Here is a 15,842-nt window from a genome sequence, read left to right as displayed (position 1 = left end):
TGCTTCCTGCACTCTTAGTGTGTGCTGTCATGAACATAGATGATCACATGATGATCAGAGATTACCATAAGCATATTTGTAGTCTTAGTTTGTGTCTAGGTGGTGTGGATATGGTGCTACTTTTTTTACTTCAGTCCACACTCTTCCAGCAACCCATTGCCCAAAGCCCTAGAGTAATGTCCTCAAATAGCCTTTTCTATAGGCATAAGGAAAAAAAAAAGCAAATGTTCAGGAAATGGAGCTGGTCTTAGACCTTTTTTTTTGCCTGTATCTGTGCTAGTAAGTTAAATATGCTCAGGGATGTTTGCTTGACATTAAAACCACCAAGAAGCACAGAACTTCTGTCCAGAATACAGAATTTATGTCCAGACCTGTACATATCTCTGCACCCAAAACAACTACTTCTGTCAGAGACCAACTGTTTTAGGTGGACAGTTGAACTTAGTAACCTAAAGGGTAATGAAAAGGAAGGCTGCTGGTCATGAAACACATGGGAACCATCGTAATAATTTGATGTCAAGGATGACCGACCATGTCACAGCAGTGTTCAACTTATTGGAAAAGAAATATTATAAAAATACAAGGCACTATCTCCCACCAATCTATATTCTTTGAGCTTTCGGAGGGGAGGATGAAAGGAACCTCATCTGTGTATTAGGCATATCGCTTACTACTCATAATCACATTTCTTGTTGTGCAGATGCTATCAATTTGAGGATTTTATTTCAACAGAGAATGGATGTGCTGAGTAAGTTTAAAATCTCCTAGTTGTTTGTCATCGTTTAACTCAGTTGGCATCTAAATAATGTGCAACTGCCTGCTCGTTTTCCCCAGGTAGGGAGAAAAGTCAGGAACAAAAAAAGTAAAATTGTAGATGGAGATAAGAACAGTTTAATTATTGAAATAAAATAAAATATAATAATACAAATTATAATGATATCAATAATACCTTCATCATCAACAACAATAATGAAACAGAGAGAGAGAGGAATAAAACCCCAGAAAGGCAAGAGATGCTCAAATGTAGTTGCTCACTGCCCAATGACAGATTTCCAGCCTGTCATCCTGCAGCAACAATCAGTACCTCTCAGACAGCTCCCCCCAGTGCACATCCTGGCCATGTCCTTCTGTATATGGAACTTTGGCCAGTTTGGGTCAGCTCTTCTGGCCATGCTCCCCCAGCCTCTTGTCCATCTGAGCGTGGGACACTGAAATGTCCTTGGCTATGGCAAGTATTTAATGATAATAAAAAATAATAAAAATAGCAAAAACCAACAACAAACAACAATTTAATTTTAGTAGTGAGCAAAGGAGCTTACTTTTGATGAAGCTTACAAAAATGGAAAGATTTATAGCAAGATGTTTTTTCCAGACTTACAGATACATGACTTACATGTGCAAATAATTACAGCACTGTTAATTACACAAGAGATGTGCACAAGAGGTGGTATAATGTGAATACTTTAATTTAGGAGATTTTTACAGAGGTCATCCAAGGAAGGCTTCCTAACAGGGGTCTACCTTAGGCTGCAACCTTCAGCCCTCCTTAGATTTTAACACCTCTGGGATGGATAACCCTGGTGTGAAAGAAATGAGCCCTATGCTCCGTTAAAGGCACGGCTTTCCCAGGAAGGTCTTCTTGCTTAGAGAAAGCATCCTTCTGATCATCTTCATGCTGACATGGGACTATCCTTGCAATATAACTGAAGACAACTGTTACTCAGCTATGCAAAGAAAAACAGATGATCAAGTACCTCCTCTGTATGTCCTACTGTTGATCAAGGAGGAAGTTTTTAATGAAAAGGTAAGTATGTCATTCAATTATAAACAATTGTCAGCCTAATAAGAAACAGTTTCTCTTCAGTATTGCACATTGCTAGTTTTCATTTTATAACACTGGCAGATGTGTCACACATTATGAAGGAAAAAACCCATTGTGTTTTTCAGTGTCTCTCAAAATGTTTTAAATGCATACACAATAGCCATCACAATTTAAAAAATATTTCCAAGAAACTTATCTTTACTTATTAAAGATATGTTATTAGCCTTTCTGGCAACATTGCTATAGTGTAGTAAGATATCTTTGTTTTGTGAGAATTGGGGGGGAGTATTTCCTAAACAGGACGCCTGGTACTTGTGTTTTGAGGGTGTTTTGCCTATTTCTTATGAGACACTTTGTAATAATTACAGAATCACAGAATCCTTTATGCTGGGAAAAACTTCTGAGATCATAGGATCCAACCTTTGATCACCACCTTGACAATTAGAGCAAAGTTCCATGTCCAGTAATTTCTTGAACACCTCCCAGCTTGGTGTTGCTCAGGCAGGACCTGCCTTTCCTTGACCTGTGCTGGCTGGGCCTGATCCCTTGGCTGTCCTGTGTGTGCTGTCTGATGACACTTTAGATTATCACCTCCATGACCTTGCTGGGCACCAAGGTCAGGCTGAGACGCCTTTAGTTCCCTGGATCCTTCTTCTGGCCCTTCTTATGGATGAGCTTCACATTTGGCAACCTCCAGTTAACTGGAACGTCCCCAGTTAGCCAGGATTGATGATAAGTGATGGAGAATGGCTTAGCAATCTCTTCTGCCAGGTCCCTCCATGAATGACCAAGTTCACAGCAAGTATCATCACTGTCTTTCAAAGAGTTCACAAAGATACACATTCTTTCAAAAACTTTGTACTGTTCACATTGATGGGCAAAACTTGCAGAAAATCCTTACAAAACCAGTTTTTTTTTCACTTCACATGGATATGCAAATTTTCTAAATTAATCTAGTAATTAAAAAAGGGAAAATTGGCAAAAGTTGGTGCCAATACAGATTTTGTAAAGAAAAAAGGGCTAAAGTAAATAAAATTGGATATGAAATGAAACAGCATTAAACTGAAATCTGCTTATATTTAGGAATTTGCAAGATCCTGATATCGTACCAGTTATCTGGTCTCCTTATTTCAAATTTAATATGCTTTATTAAATGTTCACAAGGTAGCAAGGCTACTTGCAGGAAAAACACAGAAATTTCACTGTATAGAGAAAAGAGTAGGGTAGAGAGAAGCATCCAATTACTCACTTGGTATTGAATGTTTAGTTCATCATTCCTTCAACGTAATTCCTTTTTTAGCTAAAGAGTTTATTGTCATTAAGAGTTAGTATTTTTAGGGTTGTTTTTTTTTTTTTTAACTTAGAACAGTGAATATTCACTTGCTGTTACTTCATGGGTGTCAGGAGATTAGTACATTTAGAATTCAGACGTTTAGTATTTTGGAGAAGATGTACACCATGACTTTCCTTCAACAGAAGAAATGTAATGTAGGCAGTGTTCATATGGGACACATCTGAAGAACAGTTGAACCCTTTTAACATCTATTTATTATCTCTCATAACGAGGAAGGAATACTACTTAATGGAGATAAACCATTCAATTGGCTTCAAATAGCCCTTAGCTTCATACTGCACAGTGTTTATGGAATGTGTTATTGGAGATGAAAGCTTCTACTGTTGAAGGGGAAAAAAACTACTAGTCAGACTATTTTCAGTTACAATATATCTGAAAAACTTGAAACAGGGAAGCTGCTATTTTAAAAGCTTGGCCTAAAAGAGTTTGTGTCTCTAATTAGCATAAAGAAAAGCATGGCCTCCCAGTTTTTGTCCTGGCTTTTCACTAGTGTCACCAAGATACTGATTATTTGAGATAGGAACAGACTGACATTATCTTGAGACAGGTAAAATGATCAATTTATTTCAATAATATAGGTCAAATTTATATAATTCAAAATTAATGGTATTTTAATTCAAAATTAAAGGTATTACTTCAAAATATGGACTGTTAACTACAGCTTTATTGAAGTCTTTGCCCAAAATTCTGCTCTTGTCAAAGTCAATGGTAATTTTAATATACAAGTTCTTCAGAAATTAAGGACTCAATAAACACTTGTGTTTTAATTTCCAGACCTGTCTAGTACTTGCTTATTATATTAAATGCATTGGATGCAGAGATGCTCAGAACTCTTGAAAAATCAAATAACTAGAGGTTATACATAACATAATGCAAATAAAAATAGCCAAATATTTAATATAGTCAAATCCCATTGTCTTATTTATGTAGACAGACACACTGAAATCTGGAATAAATTGGTAAAGTCACCTTTCTTACCTGGAAGGCATAATACATAAAAATAGACAAGCCCAGATACTTTACACTAGTGTTCATCACGTTACTGCAAATGATAATGACTAGATGTTGTTGTACACTTTTGTATACTGCTTCCATTCTTTTAATTTTGCTACTTAAAATAGAAGTGAACATGCAGCTGAAATATATTTAAAACTTTGCAGTTAGGATGGTTCATTAGAACTGTGTTTGTATTGAGGAACTCTCACTGTGTTTAGGAGCTAATTATACGAATAATCATTTGCTGAGAAGAACATACATTAGAATTGAGGTTTTTATTATTAGCATTAGGTGGCCATTTACTTTCTAGTTTTTAAATATTGGGCTCCCTGCATCAGAAGCTTTCTGGATCAAATTTGTATTAATCAGATTTAAACCTCTTACATGGAAATTTTTATTTTGGCTTTCTGCATGATCCTTTGGTTCAGATTGGTTGTATATTGGGCACATTGGGTTTTTAAGAAAAGATGAAGTATTTTGTACATCTTCTGGAGTGACACAAGAATGTGTAATAGTAGGAAAGTAATTATGTTTCTATATTTTTCTGTAGTATTTCCTTAATTAACAATCTGAGTGTGTACTCTACTCATGTAAGTATTTTGTATTCCACTACTATAAATGAGAGCACATTTCAAGTACCTGCCAAAATACATTTTTGGTCTCATACTTCATCTCATTAGCTGAGGAGGGAGAGGTGGTGGGGTGTCCTTGTACAGTAGGGACTGTTTCAACTGTATAGAGTTCAAGGATAGTGATATTGTAAGTTTGAGTCCTGATGAGTAGGAATCAAGGGGATGGCCATCAAGGCAGATATCCTAGTGGTAGCCTGTTCAAGACCACCTAACCAGGATGAAGAGGCAGACAAAGCATTCTACAGGCAGCTGGAGGATATCTCATGATCACTGGCTCCTGGTAGTGGGATCTAACAAGAGCCAGTGATCTGTTGTGGGAGACTTTGCTTTAACTTGCTGGATCTCTGCTGGAAACTCAGCACAGCAGAGAAGAGGCATTCTAGGAGGTTCCTAGACCACATGGAAGACAATTTCCTCACACAGATAGTGTGTGTGAGCCAGTGAGGGAAGACCTCACTCAACCTGCTGTTTATGAATAGAGGGGGATTGGGGGTGATGTGGTGGTCAGAGGCTGTCTTGGGTATAGTGACCACGAAATGATAGCTTTCAATTGGTGAAGGAAGAGAAATGATAGCTTTCTTGAAGGAAGAGATGGCATCAACTAAACTTTTGCCTTGGCCTACCAGAGGGCAGACTTTGGCCAGTTCAGGACAGTGGTTCAGAGAGTCCCTTGGGAAACAGTCCTTAATAACAAAGGGATCCAATAAGGCTGAACATACTTTAAGAAGGAAATCTTAAATTCACTTAAAGAGTGACTCATCCCTATTTGCCAAAAGACAAGTTGGAGGGGGCAGAGAGAAAGAAGACTGGCCTGGCTGTATAGGGGGCTTTTACTGGAACTCAGGCTAAAAAAGAGATTTTATGACCTTTAGAAGAAGGTCAACTCGGGAAGTGAGCAAGGATATTATTAGGTCATGTAGACTGAAAGTTAGAAAGGCAAAAACTCAGCTAGAACTCAATCTGGCCACTCCTGTGAAAGATAATTAAAACGGTTCTCATTAAAAAAACAACAAAAGCAGGACCAAGCACAATCTCCATACCTTATTGGATGCAGAGGGAAACATTGTACCTAAAGATGAGAAAAAGGCTGAGGTAGTTAAAGCCTGCTTTGGGTCAACCTTTAACAAGAAGACACTTATTATCAAGGCAACCAGCCCTCTGAGCTGGTAGACAAGGACAAGGAGCAGAATTGAGCCCCTCTCCAGTAGAAGTTAGTTAGTGACCTGCTGAGCTGCTTAGACATCAAAAGTGTAGAGGGCCAGACGGAATCCACCCAAGAATACTGAGAGAGCTGGTGGAAGAGCTCACTGAGCTGTTCTCCCTCATTTACCAATGGCCCTGGCTAACCTGTGAGGTCCCAGGTGACTTGAGTGGACATTGGCCAATGTGACACCTATCTACAAGAAGGGTTGGAGGGAGGTTCTGGGGAGCTACAGGTCTGACGCTGGTGCCTGGCAAGGTTATGGAACAGATCTTGAGTGCTATAGTGCAGTCTACATGGCATGTGCAGGACAGCTAAGGGATCAGGCCCATTCAGCATGGTGTCAGAAAAAGTTGGTCCTGCTTGGTCAACCTGATCTCCTATGACCAGGTAACTTGCTTAGTGGATGAAGGAAAGGCTGTGGATGTTGTCTTCCTAGAATTTAGTAAAGCCTGTGATACTGTCTCCAATGCCGTTCTCCTGGAAAAGCTGGCAGCCCATAATTTGGACCGGTGCTCTGTTCACTGGGTAAAAACTGCCTGGATGGCTGGGCCCAGAGAGTGGTGGTGAGTGGAGTTCCATCCAGCTGGTGGCCGGTCATGAGTGGGGTTCCCCAGGGCTCAGCACTGGGGGAACTTCTGTTTAATATCTCTATCAGTGATCTGGATGAGGGGATTGAGTGTGTATCCTCAGTGTTAAAGACAACACCAAGTTGGGTGTGAGTGTCGGCCTGTTGGAGGGCAGGAAGGGAGGGATCTGGACAGGCTGGATTGAGGATGGACTGAGGCCAGTGGTGTGTGGCTCATCAAGGCCAGCTGCTGGGTTGTTGGCTCATAACTGGGCCAGGTGGCAGAGCACTGCCCTGCCTTTCCTGCTCATGGTTTCAGGTTTGGCATCCAGCTATGCAAATAACTAAGGGATACAGGGAATGCTCTCACATCCTTCCTGGGAATCCTTGCTTTTGCAGCACAGGCAAATTAAAGGACAAACAATTTCAAGGATGAGGAGAATGGAGGTTTCACTGCAGTCAAGACTGTAATGAATATTGAAGTCTTGAACTTAGAAAAACACTGCTGGTGTTAGAAATCAGAACTGGGGTTTAGCTACTCAGAGTTGAGCTGAAGATTAATGTTTCAGAGCTTCTGTCAGTTTAAAGATGAAATTATCATGTGCTTTTTCTACTTTATTTTCTCAGTTGATGGTTTTTAGTCAAGTTTCTGTAAAAAAAAAAGGAATTCTTGCTTTCTAGTGATTTTTATCAAGTTATGAAAAATAATTTACTTTGGCCACATATACATGCCTGTAAAATACACTTAAAAGAAGAATCCTACAGTTTGAGACAATTTTTGTCAAAAGTCAGTGCATAATCTCAGTTTCTACAATAACTTAAAACTTGTGGAGGAAACTTCCAAAGAAAATCCAGAATCAAATGCAGGCGCGACAAACACTTGCCTGCGTTCTTTCTAACTACATCTAAATATAATTTTGTAAATTTACTTTTTTTTACCTAATTGTTTTAAAAAACAATTTTGATTGCATTGGTAAAAGGATTTCAGAATTGCAAAACGGTGATTTAGGCATTTAGATCCCAGGCAGTAAGAATCTACTCATCACTTTTCTCTCAAAACCGCACACGCGGACCTCCAGGGTATTTCCACTCGTGCGCTTGTACACTGAAGTACCTGTCGATTTAGCGAAGATTCTATTTTGTTTTATTAATCGGTGGTTATCGGTTTTTACTGGCCTCGGGCCCCACCGGCGCCGCGATTAAACCGCGCTGCGGGTGCGGGCGGTGCTTGGCGCTGCGGAGCGCCCGCTCTGTCCGCAGCAGCGGGCATCGCGAAGGGACCTGAGCTTCCCGGTGCCCGCTGCACCCTGCTTCCTCACGGCGGGGATCTCACGGGCACCAGGCTGATCTAGGGCCGCGCTAGGTGGGCGCTCTCGCACACATACGCGACGTACGGACCTTCCAGCCGAGCTCCCGCGGCGCCAGCCCGGACCGGTCCGATTGACCCGCGGGCCGAGCCCGGCTCTCGGTTTGAGCGCGCCGTGCCGGCACCGCCTCGGCGCTCGTTGCTTTTGCGCCGCTGCACGGTTAATTACGGCGGCGCCGGGGACTCCCGCCGCGGGGGCGGGGCGCGCTCTGGGGATTCCCAGTCCAGCGCGGAACGTTCGGGATGGTTCCCGTGACGTCACGGTGGGGGCGGAACCGGGGGCCCCGCCCTCTCCTCCCCGGGCTCCCGCGCGAGGCCTCGCACGAAGCGTGCGCGTGCGCTTGGGGAGCACTGCGGTGCGGAGCGGCGCCATTTTGAGGGAGCGAGACGAGCGGGCGGTGTGCGCGCGCCCGGGGTGGGGAGCGAGCGGGGCATTCGGGACACCCCCGGGAAAGGGCGGACACAGGGCAGCCGGACACAGGGCAGCCGGGCCGCCACTCTCCTTCCCCCGCCGTGCTGCCCCGACTGCCCTCGGGGCCGGCAGGGGGAGCCGCCCCCGCCGGCGGGAGCGGGGCGGCCGGCGGGAGGGCAGAGGACGAGCACTCGGCGGAGCCGCAGCGGGAGGTCGTGCACCCCGAGAGGCGGGGTTCTGTGTGTCCGCGCACCCCGGAGCAGGGTCTGTCTGTCCCCTCACGCCGGGAGAGGAAGCATACCCCGGGCGGCGCACCGACGGCGGCTCCCGCCGCCTGTCCGGGAAATGTCCCTGGCCCAGGTCAGCGCTTCCCGCCCGGGTGCTTTCTGTACATCTCTTCAGCTTTCCCAATAAAACGAGACAGGACCCTTTCTTTCCCTGTTTTCACCCCTCCTCTTTACTCCCAGCCCCCACTGCCTGTCACCCGTCGCTCGCCCAGTGTGTTTTTCTCCCGGTGTTGAGAGGCAGGAGGTTTTTGCTGATAGGCTGCGCCCTCCGTCAGACCCTCCTGCCGCCCTCTCCGCGCAGTGACTGGAGGTGTAACCGAGGCTTTCGCTCTCGGGCTCGGCTCCCTGACTCCATCTGTGTTTGCTCTTTAGGATCCAGGTTTCTGTCTGTTTCTGTTTTTAAGATTCAGGCTTTTGGGTTTTGTTTGTTTTGTGTTTGTCTAACGCCAGCCCGGATTTCATAAGGGAAAGCTGTTTTTTCTGGTTCTTTTTACATTAGGTTGCTTGAACGACAGAGTCAGTCCTGGATGTTTGCAGCCTTTTGCTTCAGCTGGCAGAGAAGAAAAAAGGTGGACCCTGACCTGCAGCAGTTGCTTCCTGTGAAAGGAAAGAAATATCGGACGCAGTTCGGGGATTATTTGTGCGCGCTTTGTCCTGAAAATGCCTCTGAAACAAGCAGTTGTCACCTGGAAAGAGAATTGAGGAGGTCGTGAGGTTTTTTCTTCTACCAGTGTCGAGCACATTCCCCTTGGATTCTTTTGTCCGCGTAGCATGGATACGTAGCTAAATTTATGAATTTCTGAATACTTCAGCTGCCAAAATAAAGTGCTTTCCTCTTTTTACATACTCTTTTTCTTCTCGGCAACATTCTTTCTGAGTCAGAGGTTTAACCAGTTTTGTTAACTGGCTCCGGGTTAAATGTGGCCTGAGTAACTACGGGACGTTGCTGAAAAGTTTAATGGCAGATTTTTTTACCCACTTATTTCATTTTTTAGATTTTCTGACATAATCTTCTCTCGTTTTGCAGTGAGACCGATTTTATAAATGAAGAATTTAATAGATGTATGTTTATACTTTTTTCTTTTGTATTTTATTTAATATTTTTGTTGAAAAATGTTGCCCACAAGCAGTATGGAGGTATCCAGATAACTGTTTACAAATGCCTCTGCTACCGGAAGGTGGGAAATGTTCTACAGTTCATATGTGAAATTCGGGGTTTTGACGTCACAGTTTGTGGAGTAAAACCTATATTTATTTCACTTGGAGCTGATGCTGCATATAGTGGTATCTGCATGCAATAGGCAAGAGAAGAAACTGTCAGAGAAAAGGAAAGGTTTTTAAGACAGACATTGGCAGAGTTCGTAAATACCCTTGCAGTATCTGTATGCGAGAAGGATGGGTAGCTGATTTCTGTGAGGTCAAATCTGTGTCAAACTGCCACGAATGTAGTACCAACAGGAACTCGGGATATTATCTCAAGGAAAACAAACTGGAAAATATAAATCACGCAGCACTAGCACCTTGTGTGGTCCTCTTGGATTAGGTAAGTGTCATAGTGTTCATAAATCAAATTACATTTGAAAAAACATTTTATCGGTAGAACAGTTAAACCTGTAATTTTTACTGGTTAGAGGTTCTTTGGTGTTTTTTAGGTGTTTGTTTGTTTGTTTGTTTTTGAGAATGTTGAATGTTGAACCTGGTTGATTTTTACTTGCTGGCTTTTATAATTAATGGAATAATTCCTTAAGAATTTGAAGAATACAGGTACAAGGAGAAATGTGTAGATAAGAGTGTGATTTTTATGTGAGATTAAAAAGTAGCTATATCTAGACTAAATCCATAAGGTATTTAGCCTTCATGTTAATGTTGTAATCTCAACAGTGAATGTTATTTCGTTTTGACAAAGTCTTCTGGATAGCTTGCTTGTGTTATGCCTTCCAGTTGTGTTAGATATGTTTGCTTCAGCTTCAGGGTGGTAATAATATAGAGAGTTTTTTACGCTTTTTTTTTTTCCTTTCGACTATTCTTTGTCATATACGAAAGCCAGAGGGTTTCTTTTTACCAAAAATTATTTTGCTGTCTATGCAGATTACCTTTTTTCTGTGTTGATATTATAAGATTGACTTCAGTGTATTTTCCTGTTCTGTAATGGGAATGAATTAGACTGACTAGTCTGCAAGTATAGCACTTCAAAAAAAAGCTCCTCCTTGGAATGAATCAAAATTAAATCTAGTGGTGAATTGGCTTATTGTCCTTGCTTTTTTTCAGGTGTATTGTAGTTTTCTTCATCCCACAGTGATTGAATAGTTTTTAATTTTGGCATTAATGTGTTTGTAATAATTTTTTGTAGGTTTGCATTCAACAGAACTGCCTGAAAGAAAATTAAGATGGACAGATCAACATAATTCAAAAGTCAGTGGTGATTTTACTGAAGTTCTCTATTCCCTACCCCACCCCGGTGATTCATAAGGCTTTAAACTGAGCGTCTTGTAGAGGTTGCACATTTACCTCAGTTGTCACCTTTTAAAATACTTTTGAGAGCTTCTACAATACTGAAGTATTAGTAGTAGTGAACTAATGAAAAAAAATGCTTTCTCTAAGGGCAGTGTAAAGATATTTGGGAAGATTGCATGTGTTAAAACCTTGTAGAAAAAGTGTAGTTAAGTATGTGAAACTGTATTTAAAAATTCCTGCAGTGTATTTTAACTCCTGTAGCTTGTTATTTTGACTACAAATAAAGGACTTGCATAAATTTTGTAAATTCTCAGTCTTACTAAAGTTCTTATCTCTATGTTGTCAGTATCTAAACTGATATCTAAACTTCAATTTTCTCCTTTGGATGCTCTTGCTGCTTTGTTATTTTAACTTCTGTTTCAGTTTTGTTGTTTTGAAAATATGGAAACTATGGAACTTGAGTAGGGGTCTGTTGCTGTAATTTCTGGCTATGGCTTGTGGCTCTTCTGTATTGAGTCTAGGTGTGGTTTGGGTTGACTGGTGAGCTGAGCCACTTGTTAAAGAACCAAACCAATAGAAAAGAATGATCTTGTATGTTCCTTTACTTGTATGATTTTTTGAAAGCATTTGGTAGATAGAGAGTCCTGGTGTGAGTGGCCATTTCATTTGATTGTTGTCTATTGTATGTGCATGAGAGCAATAGAAATTATTCACTTCTTAACTCATAGAAAAAGTGACATGTTGCTTGTTTTTTCAAGCTATTAATTTTCAGTGCTGAGATGATTTTCAAGATGCTCTCACTGAAATCAAGGAGTTACATCCCCCACTTACTATTTTGGGTGGCATCTTTTTCTAGACTCTTCTCCTTCTGGGAGTTTTAAGGAGTTTGCTTTTTAGCTTCATTAATTTAATTCTATCTTTACACCTCTCTGTAGGATAATTCTTTTATTCCTTTCACAGTACTTAGACTTGGGAAGTTGTAGTGTTCCACACTTAAGGGGAGAGGAGCACCCAAGATTCATAAATGCTTGTAGTTGAAAGGGACAATACAAGTTGGAGGGTCTACAAAAAAATCACCAGGTTTTATACATAAATTGCACACTTGGTATTGAAATGGGTATGTCAGTCCCTTTTTGTAGATAGTTTCCTTGCCCTGAAGCTAAGGTTTTAATTTTTTATGTAGATCAGTTATCTTGCATGGTTCATTCTTTGAGGCCTTTCTGGAAATGGCTTGGAGGGTTTTGGGGGATTCCTGGTGATCTCATTATCCCCCTGTTGTCAACAGTTCGTGCTTCTGTGCTGGTGCTATCTTTTGTTTGTTGTGTCTCAGTGGATTAAATGAGGATGTTTGACCCAGAAGAGTGCTGTCCTACTTCTGCATGACCCCTTATCCAGCCACATCCCATTTACCACAAACTGTTGGTTGGCTCTGCAGTTATCCAGCTATTGGTGTTTGAGATACACATGTTAGCCCCTTATCCTCTGTAGAATTCTGTAGGATTCTGTAGAAGTGTAGGATCCTCTGTAGGATTCTGTAGAAGTGTATTTTTTTCTTACTTGTGTGCATATGTTTTTGACAAGGATTCAGGAATGTTTTACAGCTGTGCCCTTGTACCCTAAACAAAATTCATACCTAGTAAGGAGAAAATGCCAGATGCGCTGGTCCACTTTAATTTTTTCCCTAGATTTTTGTTTTTCCAGTGTTTACAGTCTGTTAAATGCTTTGCAGACAACTATAATGTCATTTCTCCCAAGAGCTTATACTTTAAACCTTGATGTAAACATAGCTTTTGTAGTGGGATAACTGTCAGCAGGTTATGTCTTTTACTGATGTGTTTATTCTGGTAGGTTCATAAAATGGGAACATTTGTACTTGTTAATTCTTCAGAATGGTGCAGGTTGCTCTATTGTGTGAGAAAACTGTTGGTGGAAACTTGAGAATAAGTACCCTTTAATCCTGCAGCAAAACTGAAACAGAATTACATTGGTAAAATGATAGAGGAAAATCGTGCAGATATTTAGCGTTGTACAAGTTAATGTGCTTTGTGCTGCTTTTATTTTGTCCTCCATTCTAATGAGGTTATTCTGTTTAACATGTGTGGACAGAACTGTTACCGTGACAGTTCATCAATAATGTCTGAGGAAGTTGCTTTTATTTCTTTGTTTTTAGTAGTAGGAATAAATTCTGTCCTGCAAAGACAACTATTTGCAGACCTTATTATAAACAGACATGAATGAAACTTGTCAAACTTTTTGTTTTGTTTTTTTCTTACTCTGTGTTTGAGTTACTGAATGTGGTACCTGGTGATGATGCCCTATGGGGTGCTATCAACTTTTCCACAGTCTCCTCCTTTCATGTCTTAGGTAGACACAGTCCAGGAAACAGCTGAAATGGGGAGATGTTTATCTGTTTTATATGCTCAGCATAGGGCAAGACTTCTACCTTTATCAACTGCGCCTTCTTTCTTGTGACAATTCTCAACTGCTAAAGAATTCCTGGTGATTTCCTACACAACATATGCTGACTAGGGCAGTGATGTAATGTAATTCAGCTCACACTTTAGCTTTTGAATTTGAATGTTGTTAAAGGGCAAGAAATGAGCATATATCAGGATTTTGCTAAATGGTCAGTTACCATTTACTGGAATCATTACGCAGCAAAGTGTGTTATACTCTCAAGGAGGAGAAACCTGGCTGCAGTGAATTGAAGTTACTCAGTTGAACCTGGCTGTAAAAGTGAAGTCATTTCATGTTATGAAATAGCTTGCTTTTTTTTTAAGTCTTCTTGGTACAGTGCAAAAACAGAAACTTTTTTTTTTGTTAAAAAGTCATCATGATGTTATCTGAAGGACTTAGCAGCTTCATCTGTATCTAAAACACTTCTTAAAAGTTGTTTTGATTGTTGTGACATTTATATTTGATTCACAGGTAATGTTAAAACCTGTTGCTTGTGAACCATAACTGTATATAGGAAAGGGGATCATATAATAAAAAGTAGCGCTCATATTCTAGATACTTATGCAAAACACAGTGTGCTTTAGTTGGCTCATTTTCCCATAAAGAACTTGAGCACACAGTAGAAATGAAGGTGGATGATTTTTTTTTTTGTTGGGTTTTCTATATTTTGCTAAGTCTCTGTAAAAGTAAGTATTAAGTCTGTGGCTGTACTAAAGAACGTGTTGGCTTTAATTGGTTAAAAAATGGACCACTATATTTTGACTCTGCATACTCCTCATACATAAGCTTAAGTGCTCAGATCTAGCAGAGGACCTTACTCCTTCCTTAGTGCTCTGCAGGAAATCTTGGTTTTTACACTTCTTTTTAAAACATGAGGCAAAAAGGTAAATTATAAATTGTATGAATATCTTCTTTTGTTCTCCTGTATTTTCCAGTAGTAGAATATATATGAGGACAGTTCTGTATTGGATGGTGGGGGTATCAAAACTAAAACTAGAGGTTTTGCTTGCTGCGCAGTAGCATGATTGAGAAATAAGAGGCTGCAGTTGAACTGTTTCAGAATTTTTTGTTTAATTGATGGGAGAGACCTTCAAAAGTTCAGCTCCTTTTCCTTCCTGTTGAAGATGTGAGTCTTAGGCAATAAATTTTAGAGAACCAAAAAACTTGAGGGAATTACCATACCCAAGCCTAATCTTTTTTAAAAATAGTTTTTCATTGAAATGCCACAAAGGGTGACGTGGCACTCTTTCCCTTCAGAGTGTTAAAAGTTTGACTGTAAAGATGTAAACTTATTCTGTTGTTGTGGCTGTTCATTTACACAGAGAGGAAAGAAAGAATCTTCAGGTGAAGTGTTTGTCATGCTTTTGCAGCAATTGATCAGTAGAAATGCTTCTAGTTTCAAGAGCTCATAAAGCTTGTGTGAGGGTTTGAATGTTATTTTCTGTTTTAGGGACATACAAATTTTGAATAGCAAAATAACTTGAAGTAAGCTTATTTTGATTTGTTGGAACTACATGAATCACAGAATAGTAAGGAAGGTATTGAATAAACTGTGTCTTTGGGGACTGAAAATTGAGGTTTATAGATTTTAAATAAAAGTATTGTTTAGACCTTATATTTAGCAACTTGATTTCAAATTAGTGCTACTCTTAACTAGAGATAGCAGAGAGGGATAACAGAGAAGGATCTGCTATCACTGGAAATTTTTCTTTTGACAGAAGATGTATTTTATGGCAGAAGAAAAAAATTTGGTGGTGTGGGTTATTTTGAAGATCTGCTTATTATGAAAAAAGTAATGAATGATCTTGTGTGGGGAGAAGGAGTGTGTAGGCTGATGAATGAGTCTTGTGCATGTAGTTTCTTTGCCTAATTCAGACCAATACTTGGTAGTTTTCCTTTTGTTAATGATAGAGAGTTGAAGCTAAAATGTGAAGCTGGCCCATGATGGGAGGACTGGAGGGCCAGTATTCTAACTACCTTGTTGGACCCTCTGAAATTAATACGTATGCTCTTGTTTGTCTTCTGATGAAATAAGAAATCGATATGTATGCTGGAGCTCATTATCAAGGAAGCAAAGCAGTAGCAGCAAATTGAGACACTGCACATAACCTTTTATTTTGACGCTGTCATAACAGCATTATAGTGTGCTTTAATTGTCACAGCTTGCAATCTTCTTGTATCCCATTTATAAATATTATGCTAAAAATTACATTGACAAAGTGAGGGTGGTTTGTCAGATGTGTGTAGTAAAGGAAGTAAAGTGAAGGGTCCCCTATGTAATTTGTGGTGTGCT

At 40.4% G+C, this 15,842-nt stretch overlaps 1 protein-coding gene across 4 annotated transcripts in view; it reads left to right on the top strand.

Moving 5' to 3' along the window:
* The first annotated feature begins 8,539 nt into the window (after positions 1–8,539).
* Positions 8,540–15,842, top strand: part of GPBP1 (GC-rich promoter binding protein 1) — a 39,982-nt gene continuing 32,679 nt past the window's right edge. For 3 of the 4 annotated variants that reach the window (XM_054003146.1, XM_054003145.1, XM_054003144.1), the window contains exons 1-4: positions 8,540–8,711; positions 8,819–9,017; positions 9,138–10,181; positions 10,989–11,050. The gene's annotated coding sequence lies outside the window, so the exon portion shown is untranslated. The remainder of the gene's footprint in view (positions 8,712–8,818; positions 9,018–9,137; positions 10,182–10,988; positions 11,051–15,842) is intronic. The other variant, XM_054003147.1, reaches the window with a different exon arrangement.

Source organism: Vidua macroura, chromosome Z, assembly GCF_024509145.1.
Source record: "Vidua macroura isolate BioBank_ID:100142 chromosome Z, ASM2450914v1, whole genome shotgun sequence".
Classification (NCBI taxonomy): domain Eukaryota; kingdom Metazoa; phylum Chordata; class Aves; order Passeriformes; family Viduidae; genus Vidua; species Vidua macroura.
Note: the sequence above shows the minus strand (reverse complement) of the source record. Positions and strands in the feature narration are given on the sequence as shown.